Source organism: Grammomys surdaster, unplaced genomic scaffold (assembly GCF_004785775.1).
Source record: "Grammomys surdaster isolate TR1022 unplaced genomic scaffold, NIH_TR_1.0 191, whole genome shotgun sequence".
NCBI lineage: Eukaryota > Metazoa > Chordata > Mammalia > Rodentia > Muridae > Grammomys > Grammomys surdaster.
In genome coordinates, this window is record NW_021604636.1 from 6,163,466 (window position 1) to 6,188,347 (window position 24,882).

General features: G+C 40.0%; 1 long non-coding RNA gene across 1 annotated transcript in view; it reads right to left on the minus strand.

The window, feature by feature from the left end:
• Positions 1-2,068: 2,068 nt before the first annotated feature.
• LOC114622688 overlaps positions 2,069-24,882 on the minus strand; it is a 25,412-nt gene continuing 2,598 nt past the window's right edge. The window contains exons 2-3 of the long non-coding RNA XR_003711656.1: positions 3,324-3,417; positions 2,069-2,132 (exon numbers count right to left, since the gene is read on the minus strand). This is a non-coding gene — a long non-coding RNA (uncharacterized LOC114622688). The remainder of the gene's footprint in view (positions 2,133-3,323; positions 3,418-24,882) is intronic.

Consider the following 24,882-nt stretch of genomic DNA (forward strand, 5'->3'; position numbering starts at 1 on the left):
CCCTTGATCACTAATTGAGAAAATGCCTTACAGCTGGATCTTATGGAGGTATTTCCTCATGGGAGGCTCCTTTCCCTCTGATAACTCCAGCTTGTGTCAATGTTGACACACAAAACCAGCCAGTACAGTATGCCTGATCTAATCTGTGGGCAGATCAAAATGATTGTTATTTTGGACTCCTAAACTATTTGCTACTTAGCAAGAGGTAGGGAAAAAAGCCTGTGTGAGCATCACACAAGGTTTTCTAACCTTATCTCTTTTCCAGTTGGCTTTTGTTAGTTACCAGCATATTTGTTGTCCTAGGAAGGTTCATTTAAGAAATAGGAAAAGAGGCTCTACTTCAGAGCTGAGAAGCCCTGGCTCCCTGGCTTCCTGCGTAGGCATATAACTTCAGTGTTCCAAGTCCACTTCTTCATCTTGCACTGGTGATCAGCACTTACCTGTTAGGATTATTTCGAGGATTAAAATAAATCCCACAACAATGCCTGACATCATGCTGGTGTCATGTTTCAGGAAACAGTTCCTCTTTCCCTTATGGGTGTCCTAGCTATTATTCTGTTGGCTTCTATCGCAATACAAAGACATGTTGCCAACTCCTAGTCATTCAACAGAACACCATGAAAATAAAAACTTAATTTGTCTCTAAATGGTATCTTGGGCTTTTCTCCTACATTAGCTGAGATGTTATCATCTTATGTTATATACATGCTTTTTCCTTATGACCCAGAGTTAATATGGGAGATGATGTAGAAGCTGACTGTCATTGGGTAAATGTTATAGATGTCATTAGGAGGTACTACTACTGCTATGGTTACTACTATGATTACCACTACTCCTCCTCTTCAATTGCTGATTTCTGACTAGTGTTCAACTTTATTAAATTTGAAGCTAAATGTGCCCGTAGTTGGCCTTAATCCATCCATTCATGTTCTAGAACTCTTTTAATTTAAAAAAATATTAATTTTATGCCTATGGATATTTCACTCACATGCAAATCTGTGCATCAGGTATGTGTAGTACTCACAGAGACCAGAAAAGGGCAGGGGATCCCTTGGGACTGGAGTTATAGATGACTGTGCACTGCCATGTAAGTGCAGGAATTGAACTCTAGTCCTCTGGAAGAACAACCAGCACTCCCAACCACTGAGCTATCTCTCTGTTTCCTGTACTGGCATTCTTGTTTATCCCATTCAGTATAAAATGGAGCTATCCTGGAGTCTAGCTTGCTGCACCATCTGCCTCTTGCAGTCTCTGTGATGATGTGTAGGTCTGGAAATGCAAGCCCTGCTTTCAGATCTAGTCTGACATCACACTACTAACAGAAGTGAGGTCCTGTACCTAGGACCTAACCCTCAGTAGCACTGTCTTTCAGATTGTCCTTTCCTTTACAGTTAAATTGGTCAGGAAGGTGAGTTCCCAAAGAAGCATCTGTCCCCTCTGAGGGTTACATGGTCCCATGCTTCACATCTCTAAGATCCCAGGAAAAGGAGCTCAGGAGATTGCAGCCCAAATTTCTCCTGCCCGAATGAAGTTTGTTCTTTCTTTAGTGAGTCATGTAGGACAGACAAGTTTCTCTAAACATCTGCTTAATGTCACTATACATTCCTGATGCCATCAACTGCCCTTACATCATTTCATCTAGGGTATCTGGAGAAGAAGGTTACCAGACCATAAATCTTTTTTATGGCACTTTATGTGGACAATGAACTATTAATAATAATTCTTCCATGCATTCTAGGCTCAGTATCTGTCACAAGAACTCTGCCAGATTAATCCTCCCTGAAGTTCTTCTTGTCCCAGTGTTGATGGTGACTAATCGATGTCTTATCTGGGGATTTAAAAATAGAACATTTTATATATACTACTTCTCAATAGCTTTTATAAATTGAATTAATGTAATCTTTATGTTGTTAGGGTTATCTTCTAAAATAAAACAGTGGTACCTTCCCAGACCCACCACAACCGTCAAATTCTAGAGTCAAAACAAGCTCACACAAACTGACCTCAATGTATTTTTTCAAATATTTGTCACATACAATTTATTTTTCAATTCATCATCAAGTTAAGTCCTTGTTCCTGCTCAGTCTCCTGATTCGCTCTTCTTTTGTTGTCCATTCTGATATCCTGATCTCCTAAATGAAGCATAAAATGAGCTATTAGATGAATGAGCCACAATGTTTGTGCACACTTTCCTATCTGTTTTCATCAGTTACAGAAACCCACTCTCCCTCAACTATTTCTCCCTGTGATTCGCTTTGTAAAGAATACTATTTCTTCCTGGTATCTGTTCTTTTAAGTCACTATTTAAGTCATTTAGAATCATTTTATATTTTGCAAGTATTAAGAACCCTTCTCTTTCTTTTTGTCTGTCCATTTCCACTTTACTCTTTGAATCAAAATTATCAGTATAAACCAACTAGGAAGGAGGGCTTCCCGGTGGCTTTTTGAACACCCTGTTCTTTCTTCCTTGAACTTTCTAGAAAGGTTTCTGCTTTGGAAACCCAACACTGCCTCCAAACTCCTTGGAATAGCAAGATGGTTTAAAATAGGATTAATAATGCAATGTGTTATCTATTGGAAAATAGGTTGGAAATTTTGAGTTATGCTTGCGCTATACCAAGCAGATGGAATCAAATCTTGATTTAAAAAAAAAATTAAACTGAATGAAAGCATCATCCAAAACAGTGTCTTGGAAGACCTCTGAGCAGGTGACAGTGACCCATTATGAGTGTTAATCACAACCCAGAACTGCTGGAAAGGAGGGGGACAGGACACTTATGGAGCTGAGCAGGGAACAGCATTTCAAACACCTCTCCCATCATTCTCTCAAGGACTTGCTGCTTGTGCTGAAGCCGGAGAGCGAAGTGGATGATCACAGAGTAATGTGAGTTTTCAACTTGACAGGAACCAGGGTCACCTAGGAGATGAGCATCTGGGTGTACTTGGGAGAAATTATCTAGATTGGCTCAGTTCCAGGTCATGCCTGTAATGGGTTGTCTTGATTAGTTTGATTGAAATGGGAAAAATCACCCTAAATCAGGCTAAGGCCCTGGAGTACATGTGAAGAAGGAAGCTAGTCTGATGCAGAGCAACTTGATCAATAGCTTCACACTCCTGCAGTAAGATTGCCCCTTCACACTGGACAACCCTTGTGCTGTGAGACACAACAAACCCTTCCCAACCACAGCAGTGAGAAAAACAACTAGTGCACAGGCAAGAATGAGCATGCTATAGCACAGAGTATTTCTGCCCAAGATGAGGCAACTGCACATCCTCAATAGGGCACATAAAACTACTGGATAAAGAGATGAAACCTGGTTTACCTTCATGCTCCTGGTCCTAGCTTTTGCTTACGGTCATCAGGGGGCTTGTAAAATAAGGATAGCCAATAGTCACAGATAAGTTAAAAGGCATTTCCTAATAAAAAGAGAAGCAAACAGTCAAGAGTTACCTAAATACTTAAGGAAAAGCAATAAATACCATCCTAGAGAGGCTTAAAACTCCTTTCACAGACTGGCTTTATTCTTGGTCACATGCTAAGGAGCAGACTTTCAAATAAGTAAAATGAATGTAGGCAAGATTTGAGAAAGCGAAAAAAATGCAAAACTTTCCACAAATCAATTGTGTCATGGATAATGCTAACATATATTTTAATACGAGAATATTAAAGATAATATTTGAATGAGAGGATTTTCACAGCCAAAGAATAGCTTAATGAGCTAGGTCAACCCCCAAATGACTCACAGTCCATCTTCCATGGACAGTCCCGTGAAAGCGTGAGAGTCATTTGCAAGACACTTGGAAGACACCAATCTGCCAAACAAAACTCAAGGAAAAGAAAACACAGTAGAGAATAAAGCCATATAGGTAGCCAGTGAAATAATGAGATAAAATGAAGATTTAATTTCTTGTATGTAAAAGGCCAGCAGAAGGATTGTGGAAACACTGTCAGGGACTGGAAAGATGGCTCAGTGCTTTAGAGCACTTGTTGCTCTTGCTGAGGACCTGGGACCTGCTGTTCAATTCCCAGTTCCCACATGTTGGCTCAAAAATCATCTGTAATTCCAATTCCAAGGGATCTGATGCCCTCTTCTGACCTCTGCTTCTGACCTCCTCAGAAATTACGAAGGTACATGGTACATAAGGTACATAATATGCAAGCAAGCAAAATTCTCATGCCTATAAAATACAATAAATACATCTTTTAAAAAAAAAAACCCTGGAAGGAAATATCATTGTGAAATTGCAAAACTCCAGAGAAAGATTTTGTTTTTAGAAAGAAAAATAAAATATATAAAATATGACGCTGGTAGGACATACCAATTGTAAGAAAGCAGTTTTAAAAGCTTATCAAAATATCTGGCAATGGCGGCACATGCCTTTAATCCCAGCACTTAGGAGGCAGAGGCAGGAAGATCTCTGTAAGCTTAAAGCAAGTCTGGTCTATAGACTCACTTCCAGGACAATTAGGGGTATAGAAAGAAATGGGGTTAAAAAAAACAAAAAGAAAAGATAAAAAATGGAAAAAGAAAATGGAAAAGGGGCGATCAAAGTACTGAAGTGACCCTCCAGGCCTGCCCCCAGTGACCCTCAAGGCCTGCCCCCAGTCACCCTCAAGGCCTGCTCCCAGTGACCCTCAAGGCCAGCCCCCAGTGACCCTCAAGGCCTGCCCCCAGTCACCCTCAAGGCCAGCCCCCAGGGACCCTCAAGGCCTGCCCCCAGTCACCCTCAAGGCCCATCCCCAGTCACCCTCAAAGCCTGCCTCTAGTGATATCCTTCCTCCTGCAAGCCTGTATTTCTTGAACATGCCCTAACTTCCCTCACCAGTATCACCAACCAGAGATCAAATGTTTAATACTTGAGCCTACAGAGGGCAGTTTTTATTCAAACCCATATCAGATAGCTATTACCAAAATTTTTATTAAATACAGAAAACACATATTAATGATATAATAAAGTTAAAACCCTTATACATTGTCCCTAGGGAGGAAAATATAGCAGTCACAGTGGGAGAAAAGAGTATGTCAATTTCTAAAAAAAAAAAAAAAAAAGTCAAAAATAAAATTCCTGAATTCCTGTCTGACATAACAAGTTTACTCTGGGTTTATACTCAAAGGAGTTGAAACAGATACATGAATCCAGGTAACTGAGGAGTTAGCAAGTCATTCATGACCAACAAGATCTGGAGACAGCTGAAGCTAATGCACAACTCACAGAGGAATGGATAAAAAATAGAATATACATATACATTATTCAGTCTTAAAAAGGAAGAAAATCCTGACAGTTGCTACAGTATCGATGCATCTTAAGTCCAGAGTGCTGAGTGGAATCAGTCAACCATTAGGGAACAAATGCTATATAACTCCACTTAGGTAAGGAACTAGAATACTCAGATTCACAGAAAGTAAATCCCATTGCTTTGTGAGCAGGAGAAAGCCCAGCAGTTGTTTAGTAGGTAGAGTTTTATGCTGGGACGATGAGAACATTTGGATGGACGGCGGTGCTGACTGTGCAATAAAGTGAACACTACTCAACTGCACTTTATATGCTTAAGATGGTCATGCATATTTTGTTAACTAAGGAGAGAGAGAGGAAGACAAAAAGGAGGGAGGGAGAGAGGGAAGGGGCAGAAGGAAGGGAGGGAGGGGGATAGAGAGAAGGGAAAAGGAAGAAGAGAGGGAGGGAAGGGAGGCAGGCCAGGCAAGATTGGGGAGATTTACGAACACGAAAGGATCCAGGTGTTACTTCTCTGGCCTGGAATTCTTTTTTCTCTCTTTAACACAGGGTCTTTCAAATGAACCTATAGCTCACTAACTAATTGGGCTTGTCTGGCTGTCCTGGCCATTCCCTGTATCCATTGTCCAAGTGTTTGAATTATAAGCAGATTGCCATATCCACCTATTTACATAGATGCTAGGGAGTTGAACTCCCATCCTCATGCACCTTGACAAGTGCTTTTTGTGCTAAGCCATCTCCCCAGCCCCTTTAAAATAGCCACTTTAATGGTAAAAATACAACTAAGGAAATGGAGTACCCTAGGTTCAGAAAGAAGACACGAAGAAATCAATATTTAATTTATAATATTCTGTTATGTGGGCATCAGAGATGAAGGAGGAGAACCCTAAGAGACTGAGGAGGTCTCTCTAACACCTGCTCTTCTTCCTCACCCCAGTTCTATCTAATCCTGGTGGTTCTTCTCCAGTAACTGGTCCAGTATCCATGTAAACCACTGAGAGTAGAGACTAGGAGGGCAGGATTCCTCTTCAGAGAAAGAAAAACATCTTCTCTCTCTTGTAGTTGTCTTGTAGTTATTTAATATACATGTGAGGCCAGGGATGACTGTAGCCCTTTGGAGACCCCTGAAAATTTGGGAAGAGGTAAGGTGAGCTTTAAGAACACACTTTTGGCCAATCCTAGATATTTAGATCTTAGAATTTTGGTAAAGCCAGTGACCCATCCACACCTTTCTAAGGCCTAAGGACCTTTCTCTGACTAAGGAAAGGGGACTTAGTCTGATAGTGTATGTCAAGTGAGGACAGCTGAGTAAGGGACAGAGAGAAGTGATGAAAAGAATTAGCACTTCAAGTTTCCTGCAATAGTTATTACAAATCCTTATCTCACGTGCAGTAGAAAACCCAACTTTTTCCAATTTCTCAGATGACCCACGGGTCACTGGGAGTGGGACTTGCTTTTGTGTCTCCCCATCCTGCCTGCTTTTATAGACCTAACTCCAGTTGCATCTGTTTCACTACTGGATACTGCACAATCTTTACTTTTCCAAAATACTGGGCACAGCAACTCTCTTGCATATGTGCAGCCACAGTGAGGTGGCAGGCAGCAAAAGCACAGCCAACAGATTATTAGCACCACAAATGTCTCCTGAAGAAGGCCCCTGTGTTTGTCGTTTTCTCGCTGGGAGTTGGTTTCTTGTTACATTGGTGATCTTCCTCAATCATTCAGCCTTCTTTCTTCCTTTGCTCATTTCTTCTTTCAAAGACAAAAACAAAAACAAACAAACAAAAAACAGAAATAAAAGACATCTCATGATTTTTATGCTTGTGTTAGTCAAATTGACAACTTGAGGATACCTGGGAAAAGGCAACCTCAACTTAAGAATTAGGTCCATCAGGTTGATCAGGTTGGCCTGCCTGCAAGTCTATGGAACTTAATTAAGTAACTACCACCCCTGGGCAGGGGGTCCTGTTTTGTATAAGAAAGCAAGCTGAGCAAATCATGGGATGCAGAGCAGCAAGCAGCTTCGCTCCATAGTCTCTGCTTCAATTCCAGCCCCTAGGTTCCCCCCATGAATTCCTTGGTTTACCTCAATAATGGAATGTTATTGATATGTATAAGTCAAACAAATCATTTTGGTTTTTTTCAGTGTTTTATCACAGCAACAGAAAGCACACTAATATATTTTTCCCCCACTTGGAGATAGGATCTCACTACATCCCAGGACGAGTTTTGAATTAGTGGTGATCCTCTTGCCTCAGTTCCCCAAGTCTGGGTTTACAATGCATACCAAGTTGGGCTCACAAGTTACTTATGTGAAACAATTTCATAGATTACCAACTAATCCAGACAATTAAAGATAATGTATTATTTCTCCTTATGCATTTCAAAGAGTAACAACGCAAACAATCTAGCTGCTGAGAAACACAGGATTATTTGAATAAATTGCAGTTTACGTAGATTGTGTAATATCAAGTAACCATTATGTAGGACTCCTCCATCTCAGTATGAAACACAAAGCACATCTCAAAGAAAGTACAGTGAGAATATACAAAAGAGGAGAATGGAGTTGGTTCAGTGGTTAAAGAACATACTGGGTTTCCAGAGAGCCCATGTTCAGTTATCAACATGTCACGCAACTTACAACTATCTGTAACTCTAGATCCAGGAAATTTTTGCCCTCTTCTGGACTCTATAGGCACCCAAATACGTGTGGCACATAAACACGTACCTATATATAAACAAAAATAAGTCTAAAATAAAAGTACAAAAAAGGAGTAAGTGTGCAATAGCATTTCGATGAAGAGGACCACATATCAGGAAACCGGGTTTTCTATAAATAAAGGAAAGAGGGCATGCAGAAAGGGCATTTAGAAGGCTACCAGAGGAGCAGGAGCTATTTTCTTTAACAACAAGAACTCACTTCTCAACATTTCCATCATTTCCAAGAAGTCCTAAGTTGGGGATCAAGCCCTCAGGGCACAGGTCTTTGTGGGCAATTGAATATCCAAGTAATGGCTCTGGAAATTATTCCTACATGGTGCAGCTGAGCAGACCATTCACTGGGTTGTGTTCAGTTGACTGTGGAGATGGGCTGGAAGAACCATGATGATTCCTTGGTAATCTTTGTTGCCTTGGTGTCCTGACATGCATGTCTTCTACTCATCGCTCTTCATTTAACTGAGTTCTCCTGCAGACTAGCACGGGGCATTTGAGGAGAAAGGGAGGCATAGGTGTAAAGCCACGTTATGCGGACTCCTAGAACCTATGTTCTGTTAGCCAAGGAAAGTTCTGAGATTTAGCCTAAGTTTGGTTTTGCTGAAAAGTGTGACAAATTGTCAGTGAAATAATTGCAGGATAGGAGACACCAACAGCTCTTTTGGGGACCAACCCACCGTAAGCATATAGTCTGAAGATAGTTTCAACTCTAGAAGACCTTTCCTTAATTTCTTGTTATTTCCTGTCCTACAATCTAGAAACTCCTCTTAAATATCGATTAAAACTACTGAACGGATCTTCTGTGTCTTTTTCTTTCCAAGTTGATTTATTTTTGATTAGCATATATATTGCTAGAAATCTTGGAAAACATTGTTTAGGACAACTTGGTTATGGAAAAAGTAAGTCATTTTTCTTTTACTCTAATTATATGCACAGCAGTAAATGAGATCTTGAACTAGAGAAATGTACTTGATACTTTTTTCTTTGTGATCTTTCAAGTTTTATGTGCTAGGAACTGAAAGCAACAATGTATATTCTTCATGAAACTTATAGCTTTCCAAACTCCTCAGTATGTAAAAATTCATAGAGATAGCATGTCAGAAAAACTGAAGCATTTTGTGATCGTCCAAACCTTCCGTTCTTCATTTCTCAACACTCAAATTATACCTTCGGGGATAGGGAGTTGAAAGATCTATTTTTAAATCCATTTTCGTTTTACTTTGTGGTATCATTAATCTTGTACATTTATGGTATAGTGGGAGCATCTTGACATATGCATATAAAGAGGGTGGAGGCTTCAACTTTGGAAAATGCAAAAGAGTTAGAGTTAAGCTGTCTTTTGTTCTCTGCACAATTAATATTCAGGAGTCTTTATCATGATGTGTCTTTCTTGCATCTTAGTTGTCCATTTCTGTAAAGAAATATATTAGTAGTTAGAACTTTGATCTCTTCTAGAGATGAAAGTGAGCAGAGATATGATAGGAAAGGCAGCTGATTGGCACATAATTTAGTTACCTCTCAGAACGGCACATCTGGACCTGGAGGGTTTATAAGTTCTGTAGAAACTAAAGCAACTTTTAATTGAGGAACAGGAAATGTGCTGTTCGATAGAAGATGGCATGATCTTTTTGAACCAAAGAGAAAGTCTGAAAGGAAGAAGTAAATTAATATTGTCACATTGGTTTCTGTGGTGACTAACATCAGGTGTCAACTTGATACACCTGAAGAGACTTAATCTCAGCTGAAAAAAATGCCTATGGGCATATCAGTGGGCCTGTCTCTGGACTGATAGCTGATATAGGAAGGCCCACTCATAGGTAGGTGGGCCAGAGCTACATAAGCAAGCCAGTAGACAGGGTTTCTCCACAGTTTCTGTGTCAAGTTCCTTCCTCTAGTCCCTACCTGGTCTTCCTTCTATGATGCACTGTAACCTGTAAGATGAAATAAACTCTTCCAGTTGTCCCAAGTTGCTTCCAGTCAATGTTTCCTTTGTCACAGCAACAGAGAAGCTAAATAGGACTCATTGGAACACCAAGTGATAAAGCATCTGAGAAGGTCTTCGAATTAAAATGAAGCAAAACCAAAACGGGCAAAGGTCCTTCACAAGACACGGCGATTTTGACTCAATCTTTCCACAAACCCTTTCCAAGCAATAACATCTCTAATAAATGTTGTTCCTGCACAGTTGGTGGTCAACGGGGCAAGCCATCTTTTGTTGCTTTGCAGTAAAACGGCTCTCGTGTTATAAAGTGTGGTTCGTAAAGTCTGGAACTATGGGTACAGAAATGAGAAGCCTGGCGCACAGGCTCCGGCTCCAGCTTTGACCCACAGGAAAGTGGCGGCGGAGTGCAGATAGCAAAACGCTATGACATCACTCTGGCCAAACCATGTCAGTCTCTCCTTGCAGATGCAGCTATGATGAAGAACACCGTTTAACAATCTCAGCACCATTAGCTGAGGGCAGACTGGGATAGGAGGTGCATTGTAAAATAAGAGAAGCTGCATAAACCTAGAAAAGCGATCCAAATTTTTAAAAAGAAGCTAAAGAAAAAATGGGCAGGACAAGAGGAGAATTTTTTAAAACACAACAAGAAGAAGCAAGATGTTCTAGGTTGTAAAATAGTGTCTAGAGAGGGGACACAGGTAGAAAGCAGTTCTGCTCATGTCCCCAGCCCGCTTAGTGCTACCCTGTCATGCAGGCAGTAAGCTGCCTGCTCTGGTTTCTGAGTTACTGATCCTCTTTCGCTCAGATCCTCTTCCAACTGTGTTCTGTTCCCAGGAGCCAAGAAAACAAGGCCGAATGGATGTGGCCTTTTACAACCCATGTCTCTACTTCCAGATCTCCTTTGGTGTGCTTCAGACCATGGCAGTCCTTGGATAATCCTGCCTCAGTGACATACAGGCCCCAGAAATCTGAACAGGCTTCTCTCCTGAGTAACCTTCAGAAAGTGTTGGTTCTACATCTCTGGTATTTGCATTCCTAATCCCAAGGAGGGGGCAAGGAACAATTACTTGTAGTGTGGAACTATAGCTGGAATTAAGTAAGGACTGGTATTTTGGTTTAAATTTAAATGTTCCCCCAGAGGCTCATGTGTTTGAACCCATGTTCTCTAGCTGGTGGTGCTGCCTTGTGATGCTACGGCTCCTTTTGAAAGTTCATATTGCCACGTCAACTGATATTTTCATTATCCAGGTCTTTTTCAAGGCAGACCCTATGCCTGAAGACACCACACACTCTAGAGGCAAGATTTGGAAGAATCTACCTGGGAATGACCTAGAAACTTCCTCTCTGAGGACTAGCTCTCATTACATCAGAAAGTGCTGTGCATACTGCCAAGTAAGAAAAGAAATCCATAGTCCTACCTAGCTATAAAGGTTCTATAGCAAGGACAATGATCAGCCCACAGGGTATCCCCAATGGTTCCATAATGACACCTTTATCTTGAGGGTAACCAACGGCTACTCAATTGTATGTAAGGCTCAACCCATAGGAGAGAATTCATGCCTGGTACCATAAGTCTACTCATGACCAGAGAGCTCATACCCTAGAGGAGAAACAGCTATTTGCCATTTTCCTTAACCAATATAACTTCTTTTTTTTCAATACAACTTCTAAATGTATTCTAACCACATATCCTTGTATCTACAGATACATTTGTATCTACAGATCACCTCTCATCACAAAAGTTTCTTTGTGCAACAGACAGAAACTGTAACAGAATCTACAACTGGTTAAAATGCAGAGAAAATTGACTAGGAATGTCTTTTGCTAACTTGTGTATAATGCAACCTCTATACCTGAGGCTCAGGGAGAAGTCACAGAAGAGGTGGTAGAAAGACTGAGAACCAGGGGACCAGGACATATGCTTCTAGATTGTGCTTTCTATCTCTGACAGAAAATCTCCACCTGAGAAGTCTTTGATCTATTGATTTCCGTAATGGCTGCACTCCCATCAGCAGTGGAAGGTTTCCCATCCTCACCAGCATAAGCATCCACTTCCGTTTTTGATCCTATCCATTCTGACTGGGATGGAATCTCAGAGTTGTTTTCATTTCCAGTCCCCTGTTTGCTGAAGATGATGAACATTTCTTTGAAGTATTTCTCAGACCTTTGACATCCCTCTGTTGAGATTTCTGTTTAGATCTGTACCCCATTTTTTAAATTGGATTACTTGGTTTATTGATGTCTATTTTCTTGAATTTTTCATAGATTTTGGATATTGTCCTCTTAACACATGTGGAGTTGATAAAAATCTTTTTGCGTTCTGTACACCACTGCTTTGCCTTATTGACTGTGTCCTTTGTCTTGTAGAAGGTTTTTAGTTTCATGAGGTCCCATTTATTAATTGTTGATATTAGTGTCTATTTAGGAAGTTGTTTCCTTTCTATCAGATTCACTGTATTTATGTTGAGGTCTTTGATCCACTTGGATTTGAGTTTTGTACCAGATAATAGATATGTATCTATTTGCATTTTTCTACATGCAGTCATCCAGTTAGACCAGCACCATTTATTGAAGATACTTTCTTTTTTTCCATTGTATACTTCTGGCTTTGTCAAAAGTCAGGTGTCCATAGGTGCATCTGGCTCTTCATTTTCATTGATCAGCATACCTGTTTTTATGCCAACCAGGAAGTTTTTACTATAGCTTTGTAGTACAGCTTGGAATCAGGGACAGTAATACCCCCAAAAGTTCTTTTAGTGTATAGGATTGTTTTACCTATCCTGAGTTTTTACTTTTCTATATGAAGGACACTTTCTCAGCTACATTCATAGCTTTATTCATAATAGCCAGAAACTGGAAACAACCAAGATTTCCCTCAACTGAAGAGGAGATAAAGAAAATGTGATTCATTTACACAATAGAGTATTACTCAGCTGTTAAAAACAATGGCATCATGACATTTACAGTCAAAGAGATGGAACTAGAAAAATATCATCCTAAGTAAGGTAACCCAGACCCAGAAAGCAAACATGGTATATACTCATGTATAAGTGGACGTTATATGAAAAGTAAGAGACAATCGTGCTGCAGTCCACAGACCCAGAGAGGCTAAGCAACAAGGAGGGTATGATGGTTTGAATATTCTTGGCCCATGGAGTGGCACTGTTAGGAGGTGTGGCCTTGTTGGAGTAGATGTGGCCTTGTTGGAGGAAGTGTGTCACTGTGGAAGTGGAAATAGAATAGATCTCAAGGGTGGATTGGGGGTTGGCTGGTTGGGAGCACAAGAGATCAGATGGGAGGGGGATACTGGGAGAAATTACTCAAATTAGGGAGCATTTTGTGAGCAAGGTGCAATAGAAACACCATGGGATCTATGAGAGTAGCCCTAGCAAAGACTCCCGATAGTAGGAGATATGGAACCTGAACTGGCTGCACTCTCTAACCAGGAAAAGCTTCAAAGGGAGGAATTGGAACATCAACTGAGCTTTAAAAACCTTCAACCTAAAGTTTGTTCTGCCGGCATAGTATTCTGGGACCAGAGCCTAGCAGATAAGCATCAAAGAGAAGATAGAGAGTTCATCCAGCAACTGATGGGACCAGATGCAAAGTACCATGGCCAAAGATTAGGCAGAGCTTGGGGAGTTCTGCAGGGGATGGGGAGGAAGGATTAGAGAAACCTGAGGAGTCAGGCACATACTATGAGAACACAGCCCACAGAATCAACTGACAGGGACCCATGGGAACTTGAAGAGATCAGGGAGACCTAGGTCTGACCTAGGTCCTCTGCATATGTGTTATGGCTGAGTAGCTTGGTGTTCTTGTGGGACTCCTAATGGTGAGAGTGGGCTATCTCTGACTCTTGCTGACTTGTGAGATCCTTTTCTTCCTCCTGGGCTGCCTTGTCCAGCCTTGATCTGACATTATGTGCCTAGTCTTGTCCTATCTTGTGAGGTTGTGTTTGGTTGATGTCCCTAAGAGATCTGCTCTTTTCTGTGGGAAGGTAGAGTAGGGGTAAATCCAGGGGAGAGAGTAGAGGCAGGAGGAGATGCTGGGGGAAGAGAGGGAAGGGAAATTACAGTCAAGATATAATATATGAGGGAAGAATATAAATAGGTAATAAATAATTTTAAAAATCAAAAAAGTTGAAAAAATTAATTTAAAAAAAGAATAGATAAACTGAGCAACAGTAGCAAAAAAGATCTGAGTTGAAGGTTTTTCTATGTGTGCAAACAGCCAAGATTTTAACTCTCTATTTTAAATTAACTTTTAAGTTAGTGTACAAGGGGCCCCATTATAGCAATTTTACACATCTATATCTAGTATGTTTTGCTCTGATTAAAATTGTCAGTATTTGCACTTAGTTGAATTAATCAAGGACCACCTCACAACAATTAGGATGGCTAGTATCAAAGAAACAGAAACTAAAAAGTGCTGAAAAGGATGTAGGGAAATAGTAGCTTTTAAATTGGTGAGAAAGATGGCCAATTTTCCCACAGTCAATGTGGAAAATAATATGGTACACACTCTGAAGTTAAATAATAGAATTATATTATGAGTTAGAAGTTACACTTCTGAGTATGCACTCAAAAGGCTTGAGTGTCAAATCTTGAACACAGACTTGTAATGCCATAGCACATTACTTACTATAGCCCCAAAATGGAAGCCATTAGACATCCATGGATGGATAAAAGGAAAAGAATACAATTCAGTATAACGAATACATTTTGTACATGATAAACATGGACAAACTCTAAGAATGTTGTGCTAGATTAAAAAAGTAAGTCACAAAAAGACCAATTCCATGATTTTACATGTATTAAGTACCTAGAACAGTCTATTATTGTGACAGAAGGTTTGGAGGTTCTTACCAGGAGCTAGAATTGGGAGGGGGCATGTAGATGCTTAATAGATACAAAATTTCAATTTTACAAGATAAAAGGTGTTGTTCTGGAGATTAATCGCACAGAATTATGGGTATACCTCACAGCCCTGAAATATTCACTTAATGTGGCTAAATTAATAAATCTTATGTTGTTTGCATTTATTATATACAATTTGAATATTTTTAATTAGTAAAGGTTTTTTTTTTATTTTAGAGCTTGTCCCAGAATTTATTCTCCTACAAATATTTTTTAAGGAATAAAAAATCACAAGAATTTTCTTCTAAGTTTGCAAAAGCACTATTTCTAATGAAACTTAATATTTATGCAGAAAAGAGCTGGAGAATCTGACAGTTTTCCTTTATTCTTTTCTAATAACAATACTGCATTCCATCATTGATACACGTGGTAGAAAATGCCTACGTAAACAAAGGCTGGTGATCATGGCCCCAGCCAATGTCTATCAAGGTATGTTTCTTGTAGCCATTATAGTCAATAATATTTTTACCTCGCAAGCTTAAAATATATGCAAACAGTCACACATGTACGCAGATGTAGCACATTAATGGTTAAAGAATGACGGTCCACAACATGGGAGAGCCACTTCATCACTCTGTACAGAAAGCTGAGCCTTCTCGATTGCTCACTGAATAAATGGAGACTATTTTGCAATCGCTTCAGGTTACTGTTCACTTCAAACAAGAAAATCTGTATTAGTATTCCTACGGGGGATTTGTAATTTTAGTCTCACAAGTCCAACACATAACAGATGAACTACTTTTTAAAATAACCCCCACAGAGTTGATATTTGGGGAAAAACATAACTTGCAGTTTAAAAATGCAAATACATTTATTTATTTAAAAAGAAGCAAAATGTAAAAAGTCAGAATGGACTGATTAGAAGTGAATGTTTTCCCCAGTGCTATTCAATTGTTTGCACTGGAGAGAAAGGCTCTGCTCACCAGGGCCACTTCACACAATGGCGCTGACCTAAATTATCTTTTCCTTGGTATTTGGCTACACAAAAGAAATGTAAAAAAGAGAGAAAAGAATTTCTGCTAAACATTCCTTAAAAGTGGAGACTACTAATTCAGTAAGAATAACTTCATAGTTCTGTCATGCTATACTTGTTTGGATGGATGGATGAATGGATGGATGAATTGATCAATGGACCAATCGATGGATGGATCTATGGATAGATGCATTGATCCAGGCAGAGTTACATGCAATTAATATGTACCTATTTACTTAGACATGGTTTCATGTAGCTGAGACTGGCCTGAACTCTCTGTGTACCCACGAATCATCTTGAACATCTAATTCTTTTGCATCCACCTGTAATTGCAGACATGTGCTATTATTAATAACAACATTTGGGGTTGCTTTTACAATGTCATGGCCTCATCAGTTCATGATGTTAGAGCAGCATCATGGTTAAGATCATGTAGTCCTTGCAGGCAGGTTTAGTTTTGGAGGTGAAGTCCTTTGCTTATGTTTCTATTCTAATGATAAGATATGAACCTCTGTTCTCCATAAAACCCTCTGCATTGCCAGGTGGTGGTGGTGCACACCTTTAATCCCTGCACTCCAGAGGCAGAGGCAGGCCAGTCTCTGAGTTTGAGGCTAGCCTCGTCTACAGAGCAGGTTCTAGGTCAGCCAGGGCTACACAGAGAAACCCTGCCCTGATAAAACAACAACAACAAAGTCTTCTTTGTCTCCCTACCATCTGCGTTAGTCATATATAATAAATACCATGGGAGATCTCTCCCTAATTTTCAAAGAAAAGACAAAACAACAACAAAACAATCAACCTTTTCTAGCTTAACTTGAATTCTTCCTTTAATATTTTCAACTTCCCTTTCCTAGCATTTCCTTTCATAAACTAACACTGTAGAAGAATAAGATATACAGTATACATTGTCACTAAACTATCTCCATCATGCTCCCTCCCACTGTCCAATCTGATCCTAGTTTGTTTACTATGTTCTTTCTCTACAAATCCAGGAGAACTGAAAAGACAGTTTATGGAGAGGAAAACATAATTGAGCAAAGCTGGAATTCTCCTTTGCAGACAGTTGGTAGCAACTGGGGGGGGGATACTAAAACTCTTCATAAGCCAGTCACTCGTAGCTCATCCAAACTGCTGCACACTTTCCTGACTATCCAACCAAAGCCTAAAGCTGTTCACAAAATGTCTGGAAACTTAAAATCCCAAGCAGCGAGTGCTTGATAAATTAAAGATGCTCTTTGCTTCCTCTCAAGAGCCTCAGAGCACCAAAAACCTCAAGGAGGAGAGCTAGTGCAACCGATTTGCACAGCACATTTTTGCTGTAGAGATTTGGAGTGGTTTAGGTCGAAAATTTGACCCCAAGCACCGTGAAGTTCGCGCCCATGATGAGAGTCCCAGGAAACATCTGGAGTCGTGTGTAGTGAATCTCTAAATCTTCATTTCCCCATGTGGTGCACACACAGGTTGTACGTTATGATTTAATCAGCTGTCTTTAGAAAAGCAGTCACTTGGAATTCAAACACATTAGAATGGATGGTGGTGTTTTGAGAGTAACAGAAGGACCATACTTCTATTCCAGGGCAGTCCTGGGCAAGAGTTCCTTGTATCCTTTTACAATTGTACAAAGTAAACTTTCCTTCCTTTGGTCAAAGGGACAGGGGATGAGCTATCTCAAAGAAAATCCAGTGCTCTTGTGCTTCATGACTCACTAAGAGACTTGGTTCAACATTAGGTCACCGTGGAACACAGACTGTAACAGAAACACATAAAGTCTCCAAACGGGGAGAGGAGTGACGCTATTCTGGAATAGCGTTGCCAGAGTAACATAAACCCAGTGTGTTTTCACAAGGAAATGAGTCACTTGTTTCTGTTGGCTAAAACTCTGTTTTCTTTAATTTCATATTTTAGCTTGTTTAATATATGCCGAAAGAACCCGGGGTTTCCAGTTTTTAGACTGGGATAACTTGCTAATTAAAAGCTCAACAGAGGGTTTTGCATGGCAATTAAACCGAAGGGGATAAAAGGAACAATCTAGAAAGCGGAAGCACACAGGGAATGAAGAAGCAAGAGCACTCAAGCCACAATCAGTTGTCCAGAGGGAACGGGAGGGGAGTCTGCACCAGGAGGTCCCCCAGAAAAAAACAACTCCAAAAGTCATCCACAGAGCCCCTTCACTGCCGTAATACAGCACCTCAGACAAAGTTAGCATCTTCTTGCCCGGAATCACTGAGTATTGCAATTGCAATACTTTTTCTTTCGTTCAGGTGGTCTACATTAGAAAGCGTGAGAGCTGCAAGGGTCATGAGACACAGACTGGAATACAGCCAAAGAAAGGGAGAGCAATCATCTATGGAGCATCAGGAAGCAACAAGGACTGTGTGACATTTAGCAGAAAAGTCTTCAGTGTTTGGTATAGATGACACTGGTGGTTGGGTTTATCCTGTGGAGTTCGAGATGAGACTTGTTTTCTGAGATGCTAGAATATTGTTTCTCATTTTCCTATGAAGGCTATCATTCGTTTGTGTGTGTGTGTGTGTGTGTGTGTGTGTGTGTGTGATAAAAAGGTCAGTCTTCCCTCCAACTTACTATAAGTATCTTACCACTATATAGAGAGCATCCCAGTAACAAAGGAAAGAGAAAGAGAGAGAGAGGGAGAAGGGGGAGGGGAGGGGGAGGGGGAGAGGGGGAGGAAGAAGGGGAGGGGGAAGGAGAGGGGAGGGGGAGGGGGAAAGGGAGGGGGAGGGAGAGGGGGAGGGGAGGAGAAGGGAGAGGGAGGGGGAAAGGGGGGAGGGAGGGAGGGGGAGAGAGAGAGAGAGAGAGAGAGAGAGAGAGAGAGAGAGAGAGAGAGGGATCAAACTTGGATAATTTTAAAATGCCATCAAAGAGACTAGAAGGATAAGTAGGGAAATGAAGGTTTGATTGGGGGAAGGAAAGCTAGCTGATAGCCTTGGTGATGGGCAACAGTAGGGAAGCCAAAGGAAGAGGAGATTGGGAAAAAAAATCTACAGAGATGGAATCCTTAAGAAGTCAACTGTTCCCATAAGGCAGTAAGCAGAAGGTTGGTTTCTGGGGCTGCAGAAGAGATTCTTACCCATAAAGTAGATAGTACTGACCTACTTACTCAAATGTTACTAAAAGCAGGCACTAAAACCCATCTATAGTTATACAAGGTCACCACATATTTGAGGAAAGACTAGCAGAAGGGGAAGCTGAAGCTGTACTTCTTTAAATGGTCAGTATTTGCGTTCCTTTTTGAGTACCCTCTCAACATTTTTACTTGATATTCAATACTAGACTCCAACATAGTATTTAAGATTCATAGAAAAGATTCCTCCTCCTCTAAACCAGTGAGTCTTCTTGACGTCTTCATTTCCGCCAACTTTGCTATCACTCTGTCTATGTGACAATCTCAGACTCCAGAGCCACCTCTGAGTCTTCCCTTCCTCTCCCCTCCCCTCCCTCAGTCCCTCCCTTCCCTCCTTCTTATCTCCATCTCTGCTTCCCTCTCTCCATTCCTCCCTCCCTCCATCATATGTGTCTGATCACTCACCACGCATACAGAGTTCAGTGTAGAATTCTACTGTGTAGCCATGCCTTCTTGCCTTTTTTTTTTTCTTCTCAACAGTGTCCTTGTCCAGAACCCTGGCTGTCACTTCACAGCTCATTCATCACAGCCATTTTCTAACTGATCTCTGCCTGCCATCACTCACTCCTGCAATCCATCCTAGTGGTGGCTGCAGATGGGTGGTTGTGAAATTCCACTGAGTGTGTGGGGGAGGGGAGCTCATCCCTGCTCAAAGCGACCCATGACATTCAAGTTTAGATATATAAGCGAGTGCTCAAGTTCTTCATATTAATGCCTCCTCATTCACCCAGCCTCTCATCTGAAGTGGTTTTCTCTGAGCATGTCACTCCATCTTCTTGCCCCCTCCCTCCGCCTCACCACTCAAAGATGTTCCTTCCCCTGGAAAATACCCCCACCTGTTTCACGCCTACACTGCCAGCTCACTGACCAGCTCCTTCCTGCAGGCGTTCTCTGCCACAATCCAGCTTACATGTATATAACATTTTTAAATATTTAAAAATGAGTTTGGATCTTGTTGTTCAAAAATAAAATCGTACCTCTCTAGACAGGTATACTGGATTGTACCTGTAGATCAGTTTACTAAAAAGGCTGAGACAGGAGGATTGCTTGAGATTGGGAGTTGCTGACCCACCTGGGCAGCCTCTTGAGACCACCATCTCTAAAATAAATTAAATGAATAAAGAATTCTTAACTTCCTGAGGAAAGGTCTTACTGGTAGATTCTATCGTCTCAGTGAACACCCAGCCTACAGTGAGCATTTCTTGAATAAAGATGGTAATTATCTTAATAATGTCATCTGTAGCTAGTGAGCCTGAGTTGAATGTTTTTAATACATTTTAATGAGTGTGTTTTCAAGATGTTCATAACTTCCTTTATAGACATCATTTGTTCATCTTTCATGCATGTCTGAAAGATTTAAGAACATTAATTAAATGTCTAATCAATTTGCATCATAATTAGCTCCCTCCAAATCCTTATTTAGCACCATGGTCTTTTTTCCCCTTTAAAAAACATTTCTTTCTTCTCTAGATATTTTTCCTGCGACATCTGCGTTTGTATTATGTAGACTTGGTTAATTCTTCATTTTATCCTCTTATTTTAAGTTACTACTTAGCGTCTATAGTTTATACTAGAAAAGTACAATGTATAAATATAGCCTTCTATTTTTTCTGTTGAATAGAGTAATTTGCAAGAAAGAAAATAGCTTAGACTATGACTATACGCATTTGCGACTTTGACTGATAAAAGCAAATTGTCACCTGTATGAATATAATCTGTCATATACCCACAGACTCCATGAACACCTGTCTCTTCAAGACTTTATTCCTGCAATATATTGCCAAATTTTTAAGGGGTTCTGTCAGTTTCATGAGTGGAAAAATTACTAATGGTAACAGCTTTTAAATCACCATTATTGAGGTTTAATTAATATTAAAAAAATCTGTTATAAATCATTCGATTTTTTTGACCAATGCATACACTTACGCAGACACTACCACAGCAGCCATAGAATATTTCCATGAACTATGAGGATTCCTCCTTCTCCTTTGCATTGAAATCCTGTTTCCATTTTTAAGCCCTGACAACCACCCACTGCTGTTCAGTTACTATAGTTTTCTACTTTCAGAACTTGGTTTAAAGGGATCATAGAGTATATACTCTTCTAAATGGCTTCCTCTTTTAGCAAAAGCTCCTGAGTATCTTTCATTCCAATGTGTATGCCAAACCTTAATTCTTTTTTTTTTTTTAGAGAGCAATAATCTATTGCTGGGTATGACAATGTTGTGAGACAGCCATTTTTGGACTAGCCAGGCATAGCCTGTAAGCCACTCTAATAAGTCCCCTTTTAACATACATAAGAGATTTATTCCATCACTGCTGTTTTTCTAGAGAGCCTGATTAACACAGATGATAAGCCATTTTTTTTTCTCACTTACCAGTTAAGAGGCATATATTATCATATCCTGTTTAGGGCTATTATAAATGAAACCACTATGAATGGTTAAATATAAATGTTTATATAAAGGTATATTTTCATTCTCTTGTATAAACAACTAAAAGAATTATGAGATTAGTGAGTGGTATGATATCTATTTTCAGCACTATGAGAAGCTGTCATTATTTTCCAAAGTGGCTGTGCTATTCCTTAAACCTCGCTAACAGTGCGTGAGCATCCCTCACACATTCTCATTTACACCACGTCATCACCAGTACAAAATATTCTCAGCTTTGAACGGCAGTTGCTTTAGAGGTTACGGGCTGGTAACTGAAGTTTTAGCTTGTTTTTAATCCTTGTCATAGTCAGTGTTGAGTATCATTGCCTGTGCCACTTCTACATTTTTGACAGAGTGTCTTTTTCACATACTTACAGTCTTATCTGTAATTGCTGAGACAAGCAGTATCGCCAGTTTCAGACTTTGGAATATTTGTTTACACATAACGATCTATTTCAGGGGCATGTTTAACAGACATCTTATATGCATAGCTGAGAAGCTATTTTATACTGTGGATTTTAAAGTACTTATGTTTTGATTGACACCTGTTACAATAGATTATGTAAGGAATTTTCTATTTGTGACATCATCTTGTTGCTCAAAGGCTTCAGATTTTAGGTTTTGAGATTAGAGATGTTCAGCATAGATCTAGAAATTTGTTGTTATAGAGTTTAAATAGTTTTATATATTCCAGTTAAAGTACAGTGTTAGGACTTAGGGTAGTTCAGAGGTAGAAAACACACAAATGCAATACAGTGAATTTGAATTCAGTCCCCAGCAACACAGACATAAATACATGCACACATATACAAATGCATGCATGCATACATATACACAAAGAAACAAAGACAGAGACAGAGCACACACACATACACACATACATACATACATACATACATACATACATACATACATACACACACACAAATAAATGCATGCACACACTCATGTGTGCATGCAAACATATACAAAAAACATAAAGACAACGACAGAACACACAAACACATACACAGAAAGAGGGAGGAGAGAGATGGAAAGAGAGAGAGAGAGACAAAGACAGAGAGACACAGAGAAACACAGAGAGTCAAAGAGAAAACACGCACAAACAGAGATTTTATACATATTTCCTTCTATTTTATGGCTCTCTTTTCATTTTCTCAACAGTCTTTTGAAGAACAAATGATTCTAGTGTTTTGTTATTTACTCTTTTTTATTCATTCAATAACTTATTTAGGTTAAAAAAAATCTCAAAAGACAAGAAAGATTTCCTCCAAGTATTTACATCTAGCCGCCTCTTGAGCTGTCCAGAGCTTCACATTCATCTCCCTTTAATTCACAGACCATCCCACTTTACAAAGATAGTTCAGCCTCTTAGAATCCAGCACCCATTCTGTACCAGACTACCATGCTGTGAGGCCAACATATGTGCTTGTCCTGTGTGACCACTGAGACATTGGCATAGAGACCTGGAAGGTTAGATTTGTGTTTTGAGACAGAGACTCACTATTCATCCCAGGCTGACCTCAGATTCACAATCCTGGATGTTGAGATTACATGTGTGTAGCAACATGCTGAGCTTCAGGTTTTATTTCTTTACAATTTTAATAATAATCAATGTAACAATTTATGAGCTTATAGCTTATGCTTTGAGTTACTTATCTAACAGACACTAAACTTATATTTTTCTTTGTTAAATAATTTCACTTTTATATTTCTATCAGTAATCTATTTTAATGTTTGTGTACAATGTAACGTAAGGGTTGAATTTATCATTCACATGTCTATCACTCATTGAAAAGACCATTCTAATACCACAGCCAAACATCACCCAGTCATATGTCCATCTGGTTCATTAGTCTGCATGCCTCCCTATATACCAATATTGCACTACCTAATGACTGCAGTAGATAGCTTTATACTAAGTATTAAAGCAGGATGTGTGAGTCCTACAGTTTTATTGTTCAAAGTCATGTTGGTCATTCTAAGATCTTATTTCCACAGATGTTTTAGAATTAACTTAATAATTTTATAAATGTGCTGGAATTTTAGTTGATGCCACGAAGGAATTACAGATAAATTAACTTCCTTTAAAACTTGACTTCCTAAGACTAAACTCTTCCAAGCCAGAAACATGGTCTTTAATTCTGTGTAGGTGTCTGTGTCCCCATATGTGGGTATGTGCATGAGAGGGTGGGTGCCCTGGTAGGCAGAACCTTCTGAAGAACAGCAAATGCTCTTAAATGATGAGCCATCTCTCCAGCCCAATCCTTTGTTCTTGATTTGAAGGGAAAGGCTTTCATCTTTAATCAGTGATTGTGATTTAAGTTATAAGATTTGGGGTTTATTGTTTGTTTTGTTTTTATTGGGTATTTGCTCATTATTATATTGATGAAATTTGCTGCAAGTTTTTCCATCAGGCATAATGTAGGCTTATTTTGCTTACACTTCCATATCATAGTTCATTGAAGAAGTTAAGGCAGGAACTCAAGCAGGACAGAAGCTGGAGGTAGGAGCTAATGCCAAGGCCATAGAAGGATGCTGCTTACTGGCTTGCTCTGCATGGCTGGCTTAGCCAGCTTTCTGATAGAACCCAAAAGCACCAGCTTAGGTGACACTGCCCCAAGGATCTGGGCCCTCCACATCAATCACTAGTTAAGGAAATGCCTACAGGCTTGCCTACAGCCTGATCTTAAGGAGGCATTTTCAGTTGAGGTTTCTTCCTCTCAGCTTGTGTTGAGTGGACATAAAAAGGAACCAGCACACTATTAGTACTTTTTGTTATAAAATGTACTTTGTAATCTTGTCTAGATGTTATTTGTATTTTGCTTTTGCTTTTCTGACACAAGATTTGTTGCCCAGGCTAGCCTCAAGATTGCAATCTTCCTGTTTCTGTCTTCTGAATGCTGAGCTACAGCCAAGTGCTACTGTGCACTGGGAGCCATTTTACTTAGTGTTTATCAGGGGTGGTGGTTTGAATATGCTTGCCCCAGTGAGTAGCACTATTAGGAGGTGTGGCCTAGTTGGAGGAAGTGTGTCACTGTGGGGATGGGCTAGCTGCCTGGAAGCCAGCCTTCCTTTGTTTGCCTTTAGAACAAGACATAGAACTTTCAGCTCTTCCAGTGCCATGCCTGCCTGGACCCTTATGTCTTTCTGCCATGATGACAATGGACTGAAACTCTGAATCTGTAAGCCAGACTCAATTAAAGTTTATTCTTTGGAAGAGCTGCTTTGGTCATGGTGCTTCTTCATAGCAGTAAAATCCAAACTAAAACAGCTGGTATTGTATGAATTTTTTCCTGAGGACATTGAACAAACATCTACTCACCCCAGATAGAATGCCAATGACAGAACAAAATAATCATCCCACCCAGGCAGGCCTAGCTTATTAAACCAACGAGTACTTGGAGACTGCTTATAGGAGCATGGCTAAGGGGTTAGTCACAGGGATATGAGTGACCCCAAATCAGCCACCTCTCTCTCTCTCTCTCTCTCTCTCTCTCTCTCTCTCTCTCTCTCTC